This window comes from Pogoniulus pusillus, chromosome 17 (genome assembly GCF_015220805.1).
Source record: "Pogoniulus pusillus isolate bPogPus1 chromosome 17, bPogPus1.pri, whole genome shotgun sequence".
In the NCBI taxonomy this organism is placed as follows: Eukaryota; Metazoa; Chordata; class Aves; order Piciformes; family Lybiidae; genus Pogoniulus; species Pogoniulus pusillus.
The window spans coordinates 23,065,879-23,085,943 of NC_087280.1; the positions used below are offsets into that span (position 1 = coordinate 23,065,879).

Sequence of the window (20,065 nt, forward strand, 5' to 3'; positions counted from 1 at the left end):
GCACTGCTGCCTCCTCTGCAGCTCCTCTCTCCCAGCACCTCCAGCTCCCTCTCTGCCTGGCTTCTCTCCAGCCACTCCAGCCTGTAGGCTTTCCTGAGCCTCAGCTTGAACATAACCAAGAAGCACTTTCATGCTGTCACAGAAGCCATTTGGAGCTTTCAGAAAGACACTTTTGGGGGGGTGGCTCTCCTTATTGTCTGCTATTATTTCTCTTTTGACAGACCTTCCTTGCAGTCCTCACCTAATATCATTTTATCAAGGGAAGAAATATATTTGTAAAGATCCTACACAAGTGAGTTTTGCTGAAGCAAAGGGAGGGGGGGAGGCTGCAGCCTTGTTTAGGAGACAGGTGCAAGCCATTGTCTGTCTGTCACAGTCTGATGAGTTAAATGAGCACCAGAAAGGCTGTGAGCTCCCCGGGAGGTGATAAAAGAAGGCCCAGTTGAGGACAGCTGAGATGGTTTCGAGGGGGGAAGGAGAGGGAGTGGTGAAGATGGAGGTTGTGGTGCAGTCAAAATGGAGACTCATAGGGACTGCAAGGAGTGAAAAGTGCCACCCAGGTGGTTACAAACCATGATAAAAGAGGCTTTAGGAGACCACCGTGGTCAGTGCTGGTCTCCAAGACCTGTCAGAACTTTAGCAGAGGCTGGCAAAGAACAGCAGGAACAGGTTAGGAATGTGAAGCCCATTGCTAGGAAAGCCTGTGGCTGGCTGCTGTAAATCTTTGCCTCTCCACCACTTTAGCCACCTCCTGCACCCCCTGAGTGACCATGCATGGGCACAGAGCTTCAATGTGAGCTCCAAAGGGTAATGACACACTCCAGCAAGTGGCTGCATTTGGAGCCTGGGCTTAATAGGAGCTCGTGTAGGGCCCGGGAGACGTTGGGGCAGGCCGGCTGAAGAGCCCTTTCTCACCTGCAGCTTGTTTGGGGCTGATGAGCTGCACCTGCCCGGTGCCTGCACCTGCCCCGGCGGCTGCACCTGCCCAGTAACGGCCGCAGGGGCGCGGGGAGGGGAGAGCTGCCCCGGCCGGAGCTGTGCCGTGCGGGCTCGCAGGGGAGGGAACGGACTTGTGCAGGCTGCCTTGGAGCCAGCATGAAGAAGTCCAACTTCTGGCTGGTGGGTGAGGGCAGCCTGCAGGGCACTCCGCTCCTTGCCGCCGCGCCGGGACGCTGCCCCTGCGGCGCTGGGTGAGGGCGAGCCTGGCCTGCGCTGCCACCGCTGCCAGGGCTCTGCCCGGCGCTGCCTCAGCTGAGGGCTGAGCGGGAGCTGCAGCTGCCCCCGAGGAGAGGAGTCGGCCCCCAGCCTGCCCTGCAGACACTTCGGAGCTGCTCCGCACCGCGCTGCGCCCGGCCCCAGGTACGTCCTTGGCTGTCGTGCGGCGCTGGGACCGCAACGAGCTGCGGAGCGGCTCCACCGCTAGCGGCAGGGGCACGGAGGGGTCTGGCATGTGCTCAGCAGGGGCACGGAGGGGCCTGGCATGTGCTCAGCAGGGGCACGGAGGGGCCTGGCATGTGCTCAGCAGGGGCACGGAGGGGCCTGGCATGTGCTCAGCAGGGGCACGGAGGGGTCTGCCATGGGGCGCGGAGGGGTCTGGCTTGTGCTCAGCAGGGGCACGGAGGGGTCTGGCATGGGGCACGGAGGGGCCTGGCATGTGCTCAGCAGGGGCACGGAGGGGCCTGGCATGTGCTCATGAGGGGCACGGAGGGGTCTGGCATGTGCTCAGCAGGGGCACGGAGGGGCCTGGCATGTGCTCATGAGGGGCACGGAGGGGCCTGGCATGTGCTCAGCAGGGGCACGGAGGGGTCTGGCTTGTGCTCAGGAGGGGCACGGAGGGGCCTGGCTTGTGCTCAGGAGGGGCACGGAGGGGCCTGGCATGTGCTCAGCAGGGGCACGGAGGGGTCTGGCTTGTGCTCAGGAGGGGCACGGAGGGGCCTGGCATGTGCTCAGCAGGGGCACGGAGGGGCCTGGCATGTGCTCAGCAGGGGCACGGAGGGGCCTGGCGTGTGCTCAGCAGGGGCACGGAGGGGTCTGGCATGTGCTCAGCAGGGGCACGGAGGGGCCTGGCATGTGCTCAGCAGGGGCACGGAGGGGTCTGGCATGTGCTCAGCAGGGGCACGGAGGGGTCTGGCTTGTGCTCAGGAGGGGCACGGAGGGGTCTGGCATGTGCTCAGCAGGGGCACGGAGGGGCCTGGCATGTGCTCAGCAGGGGCACGGAGGGGCCTGGCATGTGCTCAGCAGGGGCACGGAGGGGCCTGGCATGTGCTCATGAGGGGCACGGAGGGGTCTGGCATGTGCTCAGCAGGGGCACGGAGGGGTCTGGCATGTGCTCAGCAGGGGCACGGAGGGGCCTGGCATGTGCTCATGAGGGGCACGGAGGGGTCTGGCATGTGCTCAGCAGGGGCACGGAGGGGTCTGGCATGGGGCACGGAGGGGTCTGCCTGTTGTCACCTCTTTCTCTGTGTTGGGCTCGGACGTCTCCTGCTTGTTTCCACATGCAAAGGTCATCGCAGCTGCTCTGTCTTGCAAACAGGGAGCGCTGGGACCCGGCGGGTGTGGGTGATAAGGATCTCTGTTGGGCAGGCAGCTTGGCTGGGTGGAGGACTCTGTGATGGCTCTCCGGGGTGATTTCTGGTGGGAGCTTTGTTATCGAGAGCATCTGAGGGGTGTTTAGCTTGCTGGAAGCAGTGTTTGGCTTTGGGGTTGCAGGCAGTTCTGGAAATGCTGGCAGACCTCCCCTCCATCACCCCAGTCCCTCAAAGAGCTGAGGGGCCTGGAGCACAGCCCTGTGAGGAGAGGCTGAGGGAGCTGGGGGTGTGCAGCCTGCAGCAGAGGAGGCTCAGGGCAGAGCTCATTGCTGTCTGCAGCTGCCTGCAGGGAGGCTGTAGCCAGGTGGGGTTGGGCTCTGCTGCCAGGCAGCCAGCAACAGAAGAAGGGGACACAGCCTGAAGCTGTGCCAGGGGAGGTGTAGGCTGGATGTTGTTAGGAAGTTGTTGGCAGAGAGAGTGATTGGCATTGGAATGGGCTGCCCAGTGAGGTGGTGGAGTGACTGAGGTTGGAGGTGTTGAAGCCAAGCCTGGCTGGGGCACTTAGTGCCATGGTCTGGTTGGTTGGGCAGGGCTGGGTGCTAGGTTGGGCTGGCTGAGCTTGGAGCTCTCTTCCAACCTGGCTGATTCTGTGAGCTCTTGATGGTCCTTCCACCTGTTCCCAGCTGGCTGTCCTGACATGGAGCAGGAGAGGGCTTGAGATGATATGCTGAGGGGGATGTGTGTGCTGCTGGCTCGGGTGCTCCATGGCTGAAAGTGGGCAGAAAGTGGGGGTTTGTTGCCCTGCGTGAGGGGCTGGCTCCATCCTGACTTTGGCAGGTGCTGAAGGGAGCATTGGTGTGCTTAGCATCAGAAACAATCACAGAATCCTAGAATGTCAGGGGCTGGGAGGGACCTTGAAAGGTCATCTGGTGCAGCCCCCCTGCCAGAGCAGCATCACCTCAACAAAGCTGAGGAACAAACCACGTTCTCCCCTGACTCTTCTCACCCTTGTTAAAGGGGGGTAGCTTTACCAGGGCTGAGATGGAGGAGTAGGATGCTTTCATCTCCCCTCTTGACCTTTTAGGCTTTTCACCAGCTTCTTTTTGGCGTGCTCAACAGAACCAAAGCCTTCTGCTTCCCAGGAACCATCTGGCTGGAGTGTTTCTGAGCAGATAAAGCCTTGCAGCTTTACCAAGTTCAGGGTCATTAAACTTCCAAACAAACCTTCCTCTTGTGATTTCAATTGGAGACAACAACTACCTTTGCTGCCTGTCTGAAGCTAATTGACAGTGTTGGTGGGACACCTGTTGTCCACTGAGGCTCCTGTTGCTCTCCCAGCATCAAGGCACAGCTCTTTCCTTTAGTTCTCCACTCATCAAAGCACTCTCACAGCCCTCCCATATGTCTCCTATGCTGAGTTCTCTACCTCAGAGGAAACCTCCACGTCCCCAGTGTGGGAGACTTCTGTTCCTGTAGCCTTTAGTTGATTTTTTGCTTTAGGTTTGAAGTGTTGGGTTGGTTTTTCCTCCCCCTTCCTCTCTTTGATTCCATCTCTTTGCTCCTAATCCCACCACCTGGTAAGGCTCACTCTGCAGATCCTCTCTGCCTCCTCAGTGTATAAACCCTTCAAATATTTGTGGGCATTTATCACTTCCCCCCCACCTCCCCCACCCTATGCTTAGTCATCTCTCTTCCAAGCTGGACATGTTTAGTTCTAATCTTTCCTTGGGAGTGAGTCCCTCCAGCACTCATAATTCCCCTCTGTGTGCTCTTTGAGTGCTTTCCAGTTTGTCTGCAGTTCAGCAAAGAACATTTCCTCTTTGGGGTGTTTCAGTGTGAGCAGGCACCAAAAAAATAAAGCCAAACATTGAAATTAGGGAGAAGCTTCCTGGTGAGAAGAAAAATGTTTACTTTTGGCTCCTTGCTTCTGGGATTAGATGAGATTTTGGGTGTTCCTGCTGCACTGGAATGGGTTGCAAAGGGAGGTTGTGGAGCAGAGTCACAGAATGTGATCTTTGATCTGTGCTCCACAACCTTCCTGAAGGTGTTTAGGACCAGGTTGGATGAGGCCTTGAGCAACCTCTTCTAGTGGGAAGTGTCCCTGCCTATGGCAGGGAGTTGGAATTGGTTGAGCTTTAAGGTCCCTTCCAAGCTAAACCATTCTATGATTTCTAGGTGAATCACAGAATCAAGCAGGTTGTAAGAGAGCTCCAAGCTCAGCCAGCCCAACCTAGCACCCAGCCCTGGCCAAGCAACCAGACCATGGCACTAAGTGCCCCAGCCAGGCTTGGCTGCAACACCTCCAGCCACAGCCACTCCACCACCTCCCTGGGCAGCCCATTCCAATGCCAATCACTCTCTGACAACAACTTCCTAACAACATCCAGCCTAGACCTGTCCTGGCACAGCTTGAGGCTGTGTCCCCTTGTTCTGTTGCTGGGTGCCTGGCAGCAGAGCCCAACCCCACCTGGCTACAGCCTCCCTGCAGGCAGCAATGAGCTCTGCTGCAGGCTGCACACCCCCAGCTCCCTCAGCCTCTCCTCACAGGGCTGTGCTCCAGGCCCCTCCCCAGCCTTGCTGCCCTTCTCCAAACACCTTCCAGCACCTCAGCATCTCTCTTGAATGGAGGAGCCCAGAACTGGACACAGCACTCCAGGTGTGGCCTGAGCAGTGCTGAGCACAGGGCCAGAAGAACCTCCCTTGTCCTGCTGCCCACACTGCTCCTGAGCCAGCCCAGGATGCCATTGGCTCTGCTGCCCACCTGGGCACTGCTGCCTCCTCTTCAGCTCCTCTCTCCCAGCACCCCCAGCTCCCTCTCTGCCTGGCTGCTCTCAGCCACTCTGGCCCCAGCCTCAGAACAGGCTCAGCTTCTCATTCCCAGTCTCTATCTTGAGGTGAAGCCTTTGCCCATGGGTGATTCTTTTTCCCCTAGTGTGCTGTGGGGTGCAGGTGCCTCAGAGACAGTGACTACATCACATCCAGTGCTGAATCTTTGTTCCTCAGCTTTGTTCTTCTCTGGCACTGGTGGGCATGGTGCCAGAGGAGCAGTGGAGGGCAGCCAGCTCCTTTTTCATCTTAGGAAGATTTTTTTTCCCCTTCTGGCCATTTGTTCCTGTGTTGTCTAAGCTGTATAAAAAGGACTATAATTTAAACTAGGCTCTGTTTCTAGGAGCCCCACATGGACTTTTTTTGTTGGTTGGGTTTATTTTTTCCCTCTTTCCAATAACCAACCCAACAAATTCAATAGTTAGAACTTTGTTAATTAAAGCTGTGCCCCAGAGGGGTAGCCTAGAGATGCTGTTCAGTCTCCACCTCTCCCACTGAACCCTGTGGTGGGTGTTGAGGCATTCCTGGTGTCTCAGCACTTTGTGCTGTCTGAGAGGACATGCTGTGGGTAGAACTGGAAGGAATGATGGGGAGCAGCAAATGCTTCTTCATTCATTAACTACACCAAGGTCTGCAGCTTTACTGCCTGCATCAAGGGCTCTTTAAATATTCCCCATCAGCACCTAGTGACCTGTAAGGCAGCAGCAGTTTGTCTAGCCAAGAGATGATGTCAAATTCATTAGCCTGAGATGGGTGTCAGCATTAAAATGCTTCCTAAACCAGAACAAAGCCAGTTACAAACCAGCACTGTCTGCTCTGCCTTTAAAACATGATGCAGTCTGGATTTCTGCTGCAAATGGGAGAACAGTGTGCCTGTCACCTAAGAGGAAGGGAAAGATTCTCTTTTCCTTCCTTCATATACCACATTCCTCTGCCTCTAGCTCCCAGACTGATAGTTGGCAAACATCTGGTTTGATTCTTGTCCCAAGCATGCTGAGCTCTGCTGACTGGGCAGGAAGAGTTTCTCTCTCGTGGTGTGGTGACTCTTTAGATCTATTAAACCAAGCTGCAGAATGGAAGGGAAAGCAAGATCAGACAAAAGCAGCACTGGTTGGAGAGGAGAAGCCTAGTTCAATTTTAAGCTGCCATGGCAGGGAGGTTGGTCTAGGTGGTCTCTAAGGTTCCTGCCAACCATAGCCATTCCCTTGTACTTAGCACTGCCCAGGCTGCAACTTGAGTGCTGTGTCCAGTTGTGGGCTCCTCCATTGCAGAGAGATGCTGAGGTGCTGGAAGGTGTTTGGAGAAGGGCAGCAAGGCTGGGGAGGGGCCTGGAGCACAGCCCTGTGAGGAGAGGCTGAGGGAGCTGGGGGTGTGCAGCCTGCAGCAGAGGAGGCTCAGGGCAGAGCTCATTGCTGCCTGCAGCTGCCTGCAGGGAGGCTGTAGCCAGGTGGGGTTGGGCTCTGCTGCCAGGCACCCAGCAACAGAACAAGAGGACCCAGCCTCAAGGTGTGCCAGGGCAGGTTGAGGCTGGATGTTGTTAGGAAGTTGTTGTCAGAGAGATTGATTGGCATTGGAATGGGCTGCCCAGGGAGGTGGTGGAGTGGCTGTGGCTGGAGGTGTTGCAGCCAAGCCTGGCTGGGGCACTTAGTGCCATGGTTTGGTTGATTGGCCAGGGCTGGGTGCTAGGTTGGGCTGGCTGAGCTTGGATCTCTCTTCCAACCTGCTTGATTCTATGGTTTGAGTACTTTTGCTCATGCCAATGCTGTGCCACCAGCTGATGCCATTATACCATCACAGAATATAGAAACAAGGAACCCAGACCCTTTTGAGTGAAGAGCAAAAGCTGCTCTTGTTTTGACACTGGATTGACTTTTCCAGCTGCCTGTTGAGGCAGCCTTGGGGGGTCATGCTGAATGGTGCCTTGCAGATGCACACACTGGGTATTAAACAATGAGAATGCCTTTACTCGCAGGTTGCCTTCCACCCTCCTAGTTGTCACAGCATTCAGAGGCACTGAACAATGGGGCTTGTCTACAGAAAGAGAGCCACTGCCTCTAACACAGGCTAAGCCACACAACATCAGAATGTCAGGGGCTGGAAGGGACCTCCAGAGCTCATCCAAACCAACCCCCCTGCTAGAACAGGGTCACCCAGAGCAGATGACGCAGGAGTGCATCCAGGTGGGTTTTGAATATCTCCAGAGAGGGAGACTCCACAGCCCCCCTGGGCAGCCTGTGCCAGGGCTCTGTCACCCTCACGGGGAAAACATTCCTCCTCATGTTTACATGGAACCTCCTATGGCTCAGCTCCCACCCAGTGCCCCTTGTGCTGTCCATGGGCATCACCCAGCAGAGCCTGGCTCCAGCCTCCTGCCACTCACCTGCACACATTGATAACCATTGCTGAGGTCACCTCTCAGCCTCCTCCTCTCCCAGAGCACAGCCCCAGCTCCCTCAGGCTCTGCTCCTAGCAGAGCTGTTCCATTCCCTTCAGCAGCTTTGTGACTCTGTGCTGGACTCTCTCCAGCAGTTCTATATCCCTCTTGAACTGGGGAGCCCAGAACTGGACCCAGTACTGCAGCTGTGGCCTCAGCAGGGCAGAGCAGAGAGGCAGGAGAACCTTTCTCAACCTCCTAACCACAGCCCTTCTAACCCACCCCCGGATGGCATTGGCCCTGCTGGCCACCAGAGCACATTGCTGCTGGCTCATGGTCATCCTCTCATCTGCTAGAACCCTCAGATCCTTTTCCCCTTCTCTGCCTCCTACCTCAGTTGCTTTGCAGAATGGCTGGAAAGGGAAGCAGCTGGAAAGGAAGAAGCAGCCTGTCCCCTCATAATTCTTATGTGTCCTGATCCTTGAAACATCTCCATGTCAGCTGCTTTAACCCTTCCAAACTGCTCATTAGCATCATCACTCCAGCAGCAGGCTGGGCTGCTCCTCTGCTGCCTTTGCTGTTGCAACCAGGCTTGTCTTGCCCAGGGGAATCAGCAGCCGAGCTGGCTTTGGCCTGTCACATTTGTCTCCTGCCATCCACATTTGGGAAGGCTGCGTGGGGGAGGTGTTCTGCTGCTGGAAGAAGATGCAGTTGCTGAAGAACCATTCGGTTGACAAAGTGTTTTACAAGCAAGCTGTGCAAGGGAATCACTTTGCTGCTGAGACGCAAAGCTGTGCTGTTTACTGCTGAGTCTCAGGAGGCAGAGGTAGATGTGGTTCAGCACAGCGTGACTTGAAGGGTTTGGTTGAGCAGGGGTGGGATGAGCAGCATGTTTAAAGCAAAGCATCCATTCAAATGCTCTGAACTGAGGCTTATCCTGAGCAAATATTTGACAAGCAGCCTCTCGTTTAAGTACAAATAAATGTGTTGAAGCTTAGAAGCATAGAATGAAGCAGGATGGAAGAGAGCTCCAAGCTCACACAGCCCAACCTAGCACCCAGCCCTGCCCAACCAACCAGACTATGGCACTAAGTGCCCCAGCCAGGCTTGGCTGCAACACCTCCAGCCATGGTGACTCCACCACCTCCCTGGGCAGCCCATTCCAATGCCAATCACTCTCTCTGACAACAACTTCCTAACAACATCCAGCCTAGACCTGCCCTGGCACAGCTTGAGGCTGTGTCCCCTTCTTCTGGTGCTGGCTGCCTGGCAGCAGAGCCCAACCCCACCTGGCTACAGCCTCCCTGCAGGCAGCTGCAGGCAGCAATGAGCTCTGCCCTGAGCCTCCTCTGCTGCAGGCTGCACACCCCCAGCTCCCTCAGCCTCTCCTCACAGGGCTGTGCTCCAGGCCCCTCCCCAGCCTTGCTGCCCTTCTCCAAACACCTTCCAGCACCTCAGCATCTCTCTGGAATTCAGGAGCCCAGAACTGGACACAGCACTCAAGGAGTGGCCTGAGCAGAGCTGAGCACAGGGGCACAAGAACCTCCCTTGTGCTGCTGCCCACACTGCTCCTGAGCCAGCCCAGGATGCCATTGGCTCTGCTGCCCACCTGGGCACACTGCTGGCTCCTCTTCAGCCTACTATCTATCAGGACCCCCAGGTCTCTTTCTTGCCCCATTTCTAGCTACTGGCAGCAGAAAAGAGTTTGTAAACAAGGATCCATCAGGTTTAATGGCTCTTTCTCCCTGCCTTGAGTTCCCCCTTTAGCTTGCCTGCTCCACTGACTGCTAGAAAAAACGAGTCTGGGGCAATCTTCTTTACCCAATCCCCCTCTGAATGCTTTCTGAACTGCTGCTCTTTGGCGTTGATTAGTTCTTATGCCCTGCTGTTTGAAGTCAGCTCTGCATCAGTTCAAGTTCTCTGAACTTCAATAACTCAGACAAGGGCAGATCAGGTTTTTCCCTTCTCCTGTTCCCAAGGTGTTCCTGAGAAGAGACGTTCAACCCCTGGCCTCATTTCCCTTCATCCTAATGGAGTGATAACAAAACGCATGGGCGACTTCTCTAATTAGTCTCCTGTTCCTCAAGGTCTTTTGCTCCTGCCTGCTACTCTCTCTGGCAGTTCAGCTCCTTGGGCTCTGTTGGTATTTCCCTAAACACCTTTAATAGTTCTCTCTTCTTCCAACTGATCTGTTTGGACAACTGGGATGTGGCAAACAGAAAGCGATGTAGTGTTCACCATTAATTGATCCTGATCTTCCCCTCCACTTGTTGCTGTTGGGGGCTGATTTTGATTCACTCTCTGTAATTCACTCTCTGCTTAGGGGACCTTGGTTAATTTTCACTTCATGCCCCAACTTCTCAGCCTTTATTAAAATGAAAATGCACATCTATATTTAGTGTAGCTTCCCTGAGTTTGTTTCCTTGCAGATTGTTTGTCTCACTGTAATTAAAATGAGAGAATCACAGAATCAAACAGGTTGGAAGAGAGCTCCAAGCTCAGCCAGCCCAACCTAGCACCCAGCCCTGCCCAACCAACCAGACCATGGCACTAAGTGCCCCAGCCAGGCTTGGCTTCAACACCTCCAGGCACGGTGACTCCACCATCTCCCTGGGCAGCCCATTCCAATGCCAATCACTCTCTCTGACAACAGCTTCCTAACAACATCCAGCCTAGACCTGCCCTGGCACAGCTTCAGGGTGTGTCCCCTTCTTCTGGTGCTGGGTGCCTGGCAGCAGAGCCCAACCCCACCTGGCTACAGCCTCCCTGCAGGCAGCTGCAGGCAACAATGAGCTCTGCCCTGAGCCTCCTCTGCTGCAGGCTGCACCCCCCCAGCTCCCTCAGCCTCTCCTCACAGGGCTGTGCTCCAGGCCCCTCCCCAGCCTTGCTGCCCTTCTCTCAACACCTTCCAGCTCCTCAACATGTCTCTTGAATTGAGTAGCCCAGAACTGGACACAGCACTCAAGGTGAGGCCTGAGCAGTGCTGAGCAGAGGGGCAGAAGAACCTCCCTTGTCCTGCTGCCCACACTGCTCCTGAGCCAGCCCAGGATGCCATTGGCTCTGCTGCCCACCTGGGCACTGCTGCCTCCTCTTCAGCTCCTCTCTGCCAGCACCCCCAGCTCCCTCTCTGCCTGGCTGCTCTCAGCCACTCTGGCCCCAGCCTGTAGCACTGCTTGGGGTTGTTGTGGCCAAAGTGCAGAACCTTGCACTTGGCCTTGTTCAATCTCATCCCATTGGCCTCTGCCCACCCATCCAGCCTGTCAAGGTCCCTCTGCAGGTCTCTCCTACCCTCCAACAGCTCCACAGCTGCTCCTAGCTTGGTGTCATCTGCAGACTTACTGATGCTGGACTCAATCCCCTGTTCCAGATTGTCATTAAAGATATTGAAAGGGCAGTACCCAGCACTAATCCCTGGGGCACACCACTACTGCCAGCTGTGCCCACTGCTGTGGCACCATTCACCACCACTCTCTGGGCCCAGCCCTGCAGGTGTGGGTGGAAGATGAGAACAAGATCAGCAGTTGGTTGTCCCACAGTTCCTAACATCAGGAAAAGTAGGAGGCAGGCTTTTTCCCTCCTCAGCTGCACTCTGTGATTCCTCTGCTTTCCAACGAGCATTAATGATAGGTGAAGAAGAAAAAGGGCCAGTGTCTGTAGGTGATGGGATGCTGAGGCTCTTCTCCTCACCATGCATCAGCCTCCTAGGAGATACTGTCTCAGACCAGATTTGTTCAAGGGAAGGCTTCTAATGTGGAATTGTGTCAAATGGTGAGGAGTGGCACAAAGAGATGATCAGAGTCCTCTAGCACTAATTACCTGAGCGCTATAGAAATCCCTCACTCCATTCAGGTTCCTTTCTAAAGGGAGGTCTCAGAGGAAACAAATGAAGTCTAGCTCTGCAAGTGCCAGCTGAGATGGTAGAGAACAGGGAAGTCCTGGATTAAAGCAATCAGCTTTCTGAGGCCTGTCTGACTTGATTCTTGCCACCCTCTCTCTTCTCCTTCCCTCATTCACGCGCTGGAACGTAACGAGGAAGCTCTGCCTTTCTCATCCCTGCTTTCATTCTCAAATCTCCAGGCTCTCTGCAAATATTAACTGGCAAAATGACACAGCCACCTCTCCATCTAGCTCATCTCAAAGCCTTTGAAGATTGCCCATCACGATCCAGAGGAGGGTGATGAACAGAGTTATTACAGCAAAACAGTATTCAGCCAAAGGAAATGATTCCGTCTGTTAGCATATGATTGAAGGACTCCTGCCCCTTGCCACTGGTAGCAATTCAGGACAACAGCTGCCAGGGAGTAAAAAGCAAAGGTAATTGCTGTTTGCCCAATGTCCAGCCATGGGATTTAGAATCAAGGTTGGGAGTGGTTTGCAATTTAAGTTTGCAAATAATTGCCTTTGTAATGTCTTCTTGCAACTGCAGAGGAGGAGACTGCCCCAAAGTAGGGAGAGCCTGAAAAACAAAAAGAACATTCTGGAACAGTAAAGCTGAAGAACATTTTCCTACCCAGCAGGAGGGAAGGATAAAAGCAATTTGAAATCAGCATTAACCTTTACATCAGAAATATCACTGGGTGCCTGCTTGTGCTTGAGGATTCTCTGTCGCTGCTGCTGAGTGTCCTACCCAGCTGCATCAGAGTCACACATTCAGAGGGCTCCATTTGAGTCAGCACTGGTAAGAGGCAGAGTTTGCCACTGCTCAGGCCTCACCTTGGGTGCTGTGTCCAGTTCTGGGCTCCTGAATTCAAGAGAGATGTTGAGGTGCTGGAAGATGTCGAGAGAAGGGCAGCAAGGCTGGGGAGGGGCCTGGAGCACAGCCCTGTGAGGAGAGGCTGAGGGAGCTGGGGGTGTGCAGCCTGCAGCAGAGGAGGCTCAGGGCAGAGCTCATTGCTGTCTGCAGCTGCCTGCAGGGAGGCTGTAGCCAGGTGGGGTTGGGCTCTGCTGCCAGGCAGCCAGCAACAGAAGAAGGGGACACAGCCTGAAGCTGTGCCAGGGCAGGTCTAGGCTGGATGTTGTTAGGAAGTTGTTGTCAGAGAGAGTGATTGGCATTGGAATGGGCTGCCCAGGGAGGTGGTGGAGTGGCTGTGCCTGGAGGTCTACAGCTACCTGAAAGGACATTTTGGAGAGGCTGCTGCTGGGCTCTCCAAAGAGGAGTTCTCACAAGGAACTGGAGACATTACAAGGGGGAATGGCCTCAGGCTGGGGAGGTTTAGACTGGACATTAGGAAGAAGTTTTTCCTGGTGAGAGTGGTCAGGGAGTGGAATGAGCTGCCCAGGGAGGTGGTGGATGTATTTAAGGGTGATTTGGATGTGGTGCTTAGGGCTATGGTTTAAGGTGACTCTTGTAGAGTAGGGTTCTAGGTTGGACTTGATGCTCCTGAGGGGCTTTGCTAACCTACACGTTGCAGTGGTTTTGATTCTGTAATATTCCCAAGCCTGACCCAGTAGCACCACTGACTGCTGACCTTTGCTTCTCTGCTTTTTGTCCTTCCATCCCCTGCCACTCCACCATGCACTGCATTCAATCCCTGCCAGCCCAAACCCTTATCACCGAGGCACATGCAAACATCTGCCAAGGGTCACGAGGTGAACAAGGAATCAGCCCAACAGGACCAAGGCAGAGCATTAAAAATGATTGAGGCTTCATTGAGTAAATCTGCAAAATGATTTCCCTTTCAAATCTCAGGGAAGCAGCTGTGTAATTTCTGCCTGCAGATTCACCACTGTGCTGTTCATTATCTGATTATCACCATCTACAACCTTCCTGGTGCTAATGCACATTGTCTTCCTGGCTCTTGAATTAGTGAGATGTGTCTGACACTGAATTTGCAAGTAATTGCTACAGCTCCCTTCAATGAAGCATCTCTCAGGACAGTTGTGGAAATGAAATGTTTCTTCTCAAGCCATTATTTGCTTGCTCCATCCCTCTCCTGTTAAATAATTATCAAGTTCAAAATGAGTCGTGTGAAATGTGCCTGCCATGTGTAGGAAATGGAAGGCTCAGAGATGACAGGGCTCTCAGCAGAGGAATGCTGGCAAAGTCTTGCCTTCCCTTCTCTCATCACCAAAAACACAGCCCATCCCCCAGGCTGCTGCTGGGACCTGACAGACAGACTGAAGGAGTTGGGGCTGTGCAGGCTGGAGCAGAGGAGGCTCCCAGAGGACCTTTTGGTGGCCTGCCAGGATCTGAAGTGGGCTACAAAAAAAGCTGGGGAGGGACATTTTAGGCTGTCAGGGAGTGACAGGGCTGGGGGGAATGGAGCAAAGCTGGAGGTGGGGAGAGTCAGCCTGGAGGGGAGGAGGAAGTTGAACATGAGGGTGGTGAGAGGCTGGAATGGGTTGCCCAGGGAGGTGGTTGAGGCCCCACGGCTGGAGGTGTTTCAGGCCAGGCTGGCTGAGGCTGTGTGCAGCCTGCTCTAGGGTAGGGTGTCCCTGGGCATGGCAGGGGGGTTGGAACTGGCTGCTCCTTGTGGTCCCTTCCAACCCTGACTGATTCTATGATTGTGTGCTTGTATGGCTCAGCCACAGCAGGAATAAGGATCTAGGTCCTAGCAAACCCCAGGTATTCCTGCCAAAATCCCCCTGGCTGATCCTTGTGGTCCCTTCCAACCCTGACTGTCCTATGATTCTGTAAGTGGAGTCAACTAAGCAGCTTTGCAGGGAGCCCATTCAGTGCTGCATTGAGATTTCTGCTTTGAGGTTTCTGTATTGAGTCCATTCCAACTCTCACAGAATAAGGTGTTAAGTGATCACAGGATGTTAGCAGCTGGAAGGGACCTCTGGAGACTTCAGCTCCAGCCACCCTGCCAGAGCAGGACCAGAGAGTCTAGCCCAGGTCACACAGGAACATCTCCAGACTGGGCTGGAAAGTCTCTCCAGAGGAGGAGACTCCACTACCTCTCTGTTCAGCCTGTGCCAGTGCTCTGTGATCCTTACAGCAGAGAAGTTCTTCTTCATGTTGTGATGGAGCTTTCTCTGCTGTAGTTTCCATCCCTTGCCCCTTGTCCTACCACAGGGCAGAAATGGAAGAAGCTGTCCCTGTCTCTTCCTTCCTGACCCCCAGCCCTCAGATATTTATGGACATTGATCAGATCCCTTCTCAGTCTTTTCTCCAGCCTAACCAGCCCCATGGCTCTCAGCCTCTCCTCATTAGGCAGTGCTCCAGTCCCCTCTGCATCCTTGCAGCCCTCCCTTGACTTCTCTCTAGTAGATCTCTGTCCCTCTTGCACTGGGGAGCCCAGAACTGGATGCAATATTCCAGGCAGGGCCTCTCGAAGTGACTGAAGGAACTGGAGCTGTGTTACACCAGTAAGTGTCACTAAGGGGCAAATACCAGCATTTGCAAGGCCAGACCCTACCTTCCCAATAGCCTGGACCACAGGCTGTATGAGGAGAGGCTGAGGGAGCTGGGGGTGTGCAGCCTGCAGCAGAGGAGGCTCAGGGCAGAGCTCATTGCTGCCTGCAGCTGCCTGCAGGGAGGCTGTAGCCAGGTGGGGTTGGGCTCTGCTGCCAGGCACCCAGCACCAGAAGAAGGGAACACAGCCTGAAGCTGTGCCAGGGCAGGTCTAGTCTGGATGTTGTTAGGAAGTTGTTGTCAGAGAGAGTGATTGGCATTGGAATGGGCTGCCCAGGGAGGTGGTGGAGTGGCTGTGGCTGGAGGTGTTGAAGCCAAGCCTGGCTGGGGCACTTAGTGCCATGGTCTGGTTGGTTGGGCAGGGCTGGGTGCTAGGTTGGGCTGTGTGAGCTTGGAGGTCTTTTCAGACTTGGGTGATTCTGTGATTCCTGTACTCTCCAGAGCTTGATCTGGCTCCAGCTCCCAGTGTTTGCAATGCACTATAGCTATGTATAGCAGTGTGACTGCAGTGAGGTTACTCGAGATTTACACAGCCATAAAGCCCTCCTCTGTCCTCTCACTGGAGGGTTTTATAGGGTGGGGATCAAACCTGAAAACCTTTATTTCATAGTAACTAAAGCAGACAAATCAGCAGTCCTGCTGCTGCAGGCAGACATTTGCACAAGGTTAGTGTGAAATACATTAATTGTCTGCTTAAAATAAATGCCCTTTGTGTTTTTGTTCATTATGAGCTCCTTCTTCTCCCTCAGCTCAGTGGCACTTTGATGGCTCAGCCTTCATTTTAATAGTCATAGCTTGAAGAAATTGAGTAGGACTGAAGAAGAAATAGAGGTCTCTGTTTCTCCTGTAATCTCTGCTTAGGGACAGCTCTGCCTGGTGTTAAACGTGTGCTTTTTGAAGTAGGTCTTCTCTATTCTCTGGCAAATCTACTTTCTTCTTCAGAAGCAAAGAAACTTCTTTGCAGGAGCCAAAACAAATCCTCAGTTTCAGTGTCTTCTTGGTGCTTGTTTCTGAATGCTGGAAAACAGATTTCCAGCTGTTGTTCCTGTAGTTGTTTGGTTTGCCAGCATAGAATCAAGCAGGTTGGAAGAGAGCTCCAAGCTCATCCAGCCCAACCTAGCACCCAGCCCTGGCCAACCAACCAGACCATGGCACTAAGTGCCTCATGAAGCCTCCTCTTGAACACCTCCAGCCACAGCCACTCCACCACCTCCCTGGGCAGCCCATTCCAATGCCAATCACTCTCTCTGACAACAACTTCCTAACAACATCCAGCCTAGACCTGCCCTGGCACAGCTTGAGGCTGTGTCCCCTTCTTCTGTTGCTGGGTGCCTGGCAGCAGAGCCCAACCCCACCTGGCTCCAGCCTCCCTTGGTTGGTTCTATGGCTTTGTGGAAGTGTTTGGTTTCCCATGCAGAAGTTACTTTTTCTGCTTGCTCTTCTGAATGTGTGCAAAGGGCAAGATTCCTGCCACCTGCAGAAGCAGCTGTGCAATGGAAACCCATCAGCCTGGTGGCATGGCAGCCTCCATGGGAGATGCTCAGTTACACTCAACAAGGGAAGATGTCACCTTCTGTGTTCAGAGTCTCTTGTTCCTTGGAAGGGGAAAAAAAAAGGGCAAGCCATGGAAAGTGTGAATGGGAATCACAGAAGCATCCAGGCTGGCAAAGCCCCTTGGGAGCATCAAGTCCAACCTAGAACCCTGCTCTACAAGATTCACCTTAAACCACAGCCCTAAGCACCACAGCCAAACCACCCTGAAACACATCCAGGCTGGGTGACTCCACCTCCCTGGGCAGCTCATTCCACTCCCTGACCACTCTCTCCATGAAAAAATTCTCCCTAATGTCCAATCCAAACCTCCCCAGCCTCAGCTTGAGGCCATTCCCCCTTGTTCTGTCTGCAGAGCCCAGCAGCAGCCTCTCCACAATGTCCCTTCAGGTAACTGTAGACAGCAATGAGGTCTGCCCTCAGCCTCCTCTTCCTCACACTACCCATCCCCAGCTCTCTCACTCTTTCCTCATCAGATTTATATTCCAAGCCCTTCCCCAGCTTCATTGCCCTCATCCAGGCTTTTCTTGAACACCTCCAGGGACAGTGCCTCCACCACCTCCCTGGGCAGCATGAGGGTGGTGAGAGCCTGGCAGGGGTTGCCCAGGGAGGTGATGGAAGCCTCATCCCTGGAGATGTTTAAGGCCAGGCTGGATGAGGCTCTGTCCAACCTGATCTAGCGTGAGGTGTCCCTGCCCATGGCATGGGAGTTGGAACTGACTGAACCTTGTGATCCCCTCCAACCCTGACTGATTCTCTGACCCCCCCCAGGTGCCCTGTCCACTGCAGAAGCTGATCTCTCCATGCTCTGTAGCACAGCAGCAAACAAGGACCCATTTGTCTGAGTTAGTAGGCGACAGGAGGGAAATGTGTTTGCTCTTGTACACCATGGAGTGATCTGTTGTTTGTAAGCAGATTGCAACTGAAGAGGTGTAGAGCAGCATTCCTGGCTTTGTGCTCCACTTCATCACAGAGCAGAGCAGACCCTGAGGCCCTGTGCAAATTTTAGGGCCTATGAAAACTAAACAATAAGCAAACCATAAATTAACAGGTGCTAAAAAAGCCAGGCTGGTTGGTTTGCTTTCCATGCTGCTAAGAGGGCCAGTTTCCAGCAGGAGTTACAGTAAACACATTGATAGCTCTATCCAAGGCAATTTGCTACCAGTTCCAATACCTGATGGGCCCTCCAAGTGTTAGGCAGCATCATCCAGTCCTGAGCACAACAAACCTCACAGGTCACAGCAGGAATATCTTGCTCTTGGGGGGTTTGCTAAGAGCATTAATCCTAGAATCAAGCAGGTTGGCAGAGAGCTCCAAGCTCAGCCAGCACAACCTAGCACCCAGCCCTGCCCAACCAACCAGACCATGGCACTAAGTGCCCCAGCCAAGCTTGGCTTCAACGCCTCCAGGGACAGTGACTCCAGCACCTCCCTGGTGGTGGCATTCCAATGCCAATCACTCTCTCTGCCAACAACTTCTCCTAACATCCAGTCTAGACCTGCCCTGGCACAGCTTGAGACTGAGCCTCCTCTTCTGCAGGCTGCACACCCCCAGCTCCCTCAGCCTCTCCTCACAGGGCTGTGCTCCAGGCCCCTCCCCAGCCTTGCTGCCCTTCTCTGAATCCTAGAATCAAGCAGGTTGGAAGAGACCTCCAAGCTCACCCAGTCCAACCTAGCACCCAGCCCTGGCCAATCAACCAGACCATGGCACTAAGTGCCTCATCCAGTCTGTTCTTGAGCACCTCCGGGGACAGTGACTCCACCACCTCCCTGGAGGTGTTCAACCAACCTGTGCCAGTGTCTCACCACCCTCACTGCAAACAACTTCTTCCTCACATCCAGTTTCAATCTCCCCTCTGCCACTTCAAACCCATTCCTCCTAGATCTAGTGTGCAGTGTCCCTGCCCATGGCAAGGGGGTTGGAACTGGCTGATCCTTGTGGTCCCTTCCATCCCTGACTGGCTGATCTCTTTGGGTCCCTTCCAACCCCTGACATTCTGTGAGCCTATGATCAAGTTTATAGGAGAAATGAGAGGAGGGGAAGAGCTGGGGCAGGGAGAAAGGAGAAGAGTTCTATGATTTGAAACAGCAAACACCAGCAAAGGGAAAGTAAATTCTCTTTCCCCAGCTCTGTCCAATCACTAGAGATCTGTAATGGGAACTTTATCAGCTGTCAGTTCAGACCTGCAGTTAAATAGTCTTGAAGTCTCCATGGGATGTTGCAGGGAAACAAACAGTAATAACCAGCACTTAGCTTTGATCTTTCCCTGTCACAAGGCAAGGGGTGGGAAGATGCAGTTAAATTCTTATGCTCCCTGCCCAACAAAGAACTAGTATGGAAATGGCAATTGCACACTGGAACACTGTGCTGGAAGCAGGCTCCTCCTGCAAACCTTGATCACATTCTGCAGTTGCATTCTGTGCTCCACAGCCTCCCTGGGCAACCTGTGCCAGTGTCTCACCACCCTCACTGCAAAGAAACCTTTCCTAACATCCAGTTTCACTCTCCCCTCTGCCACTTCAAACCCATTTGTCCTTGTTCTGTCATTCCAGGACCTTGTCAAAAGTCCTCAGCCTTCCTGTAGCGCTCTCCAGATCCTGGAAGTTCACTCCAAGGTCTCCTCCAAGCCTTCTCTTCTCCAGGCTGCACAGCCCCAACTCTCTCAGCCTGTCCTCACAGCAGAGCTGCTGCAGCCCTCTCAGCATCTTGGTGACCTCCTCTGCACTGGCTCCAACACTTCCATGTCCTGCTTGTGCTGGGGGCTCCAGAACTGCCCCCAGGAGTGCAGGTGGGGTGTGAGGAGAGCAGAGCCAAGGGGCAGAATGCCCTCCCTTGCCCTGTGCCCACACTGCTCTTGCTGCAGCCCAGCACAGGGTTGTGTCTGGGCTGCACTCCCACTGCAGGCTCATGTTGAGCTTTTCCTCACCCCAGACCCCCAGGTCCTGTTCCTCAGAGCTGCTCTCAGCCATTCCCCACCGAGCCTGGAGCTGTGCTTGGGATTGCCCCAACCCAGGTGCAAGGTCCTCCACATCTTTGCATTCTCTCTACTCATAATCTTAGTGACTTCTTCTACACCCCAGCTCCATGAGCTCTGCCTGTCTGTGAGCTCTTCAAGCTGAGGAAGGATCACTCCACGAGGCAACTCTCTTCCAGCAGCTCCCTCACTCCAGTAACCCAGGGATTCCTAAGGGTTGTTGGTCACTCCACGAGGTGGTGGTGCCCAGGGAAAGAAGCCTCCTCTGAGGCTCACTGGAGCCTCCCGAGTTTTGAACCAGCCCTTCACATAGCATAACCTCACACAGATGCAAACTCTCAGCCGCCGATGTGAGCACTTTCCCTGCTTGTTATTACCCTGCCTGACAGCCACAGGATCTCCATGTGTTTAAACCCTGAGCATGCTACAGCAATTGACTGTGTCCTTCCCTGCCC

The 20,065-nt window shown here is 54.1% G+C and overlaps 1 long non-coding RNA gene across 1 annotated transcript in view; it reads left to right on the top strand.

Annotated features, from left to right (window-relative positions):
• The first annotated feature begins 1,274 nt into the window (after window positions 1-1,274).
• Window positions 1,275-20,065, top strand: part of LOC135182729 (uncharacterized) — a 57,557-nt gene continuing 38,766 nt past the window's right edge. The window contains exon 1 of the long non-coding RNA XR_010305299.1: window positions 1,275-1,359. This is a non-coding gene — a long non-coding RNA (uncharacterized LOC135182729). The remainder of the gene's footprint in view (window positions 1,360-20,065) is intronic.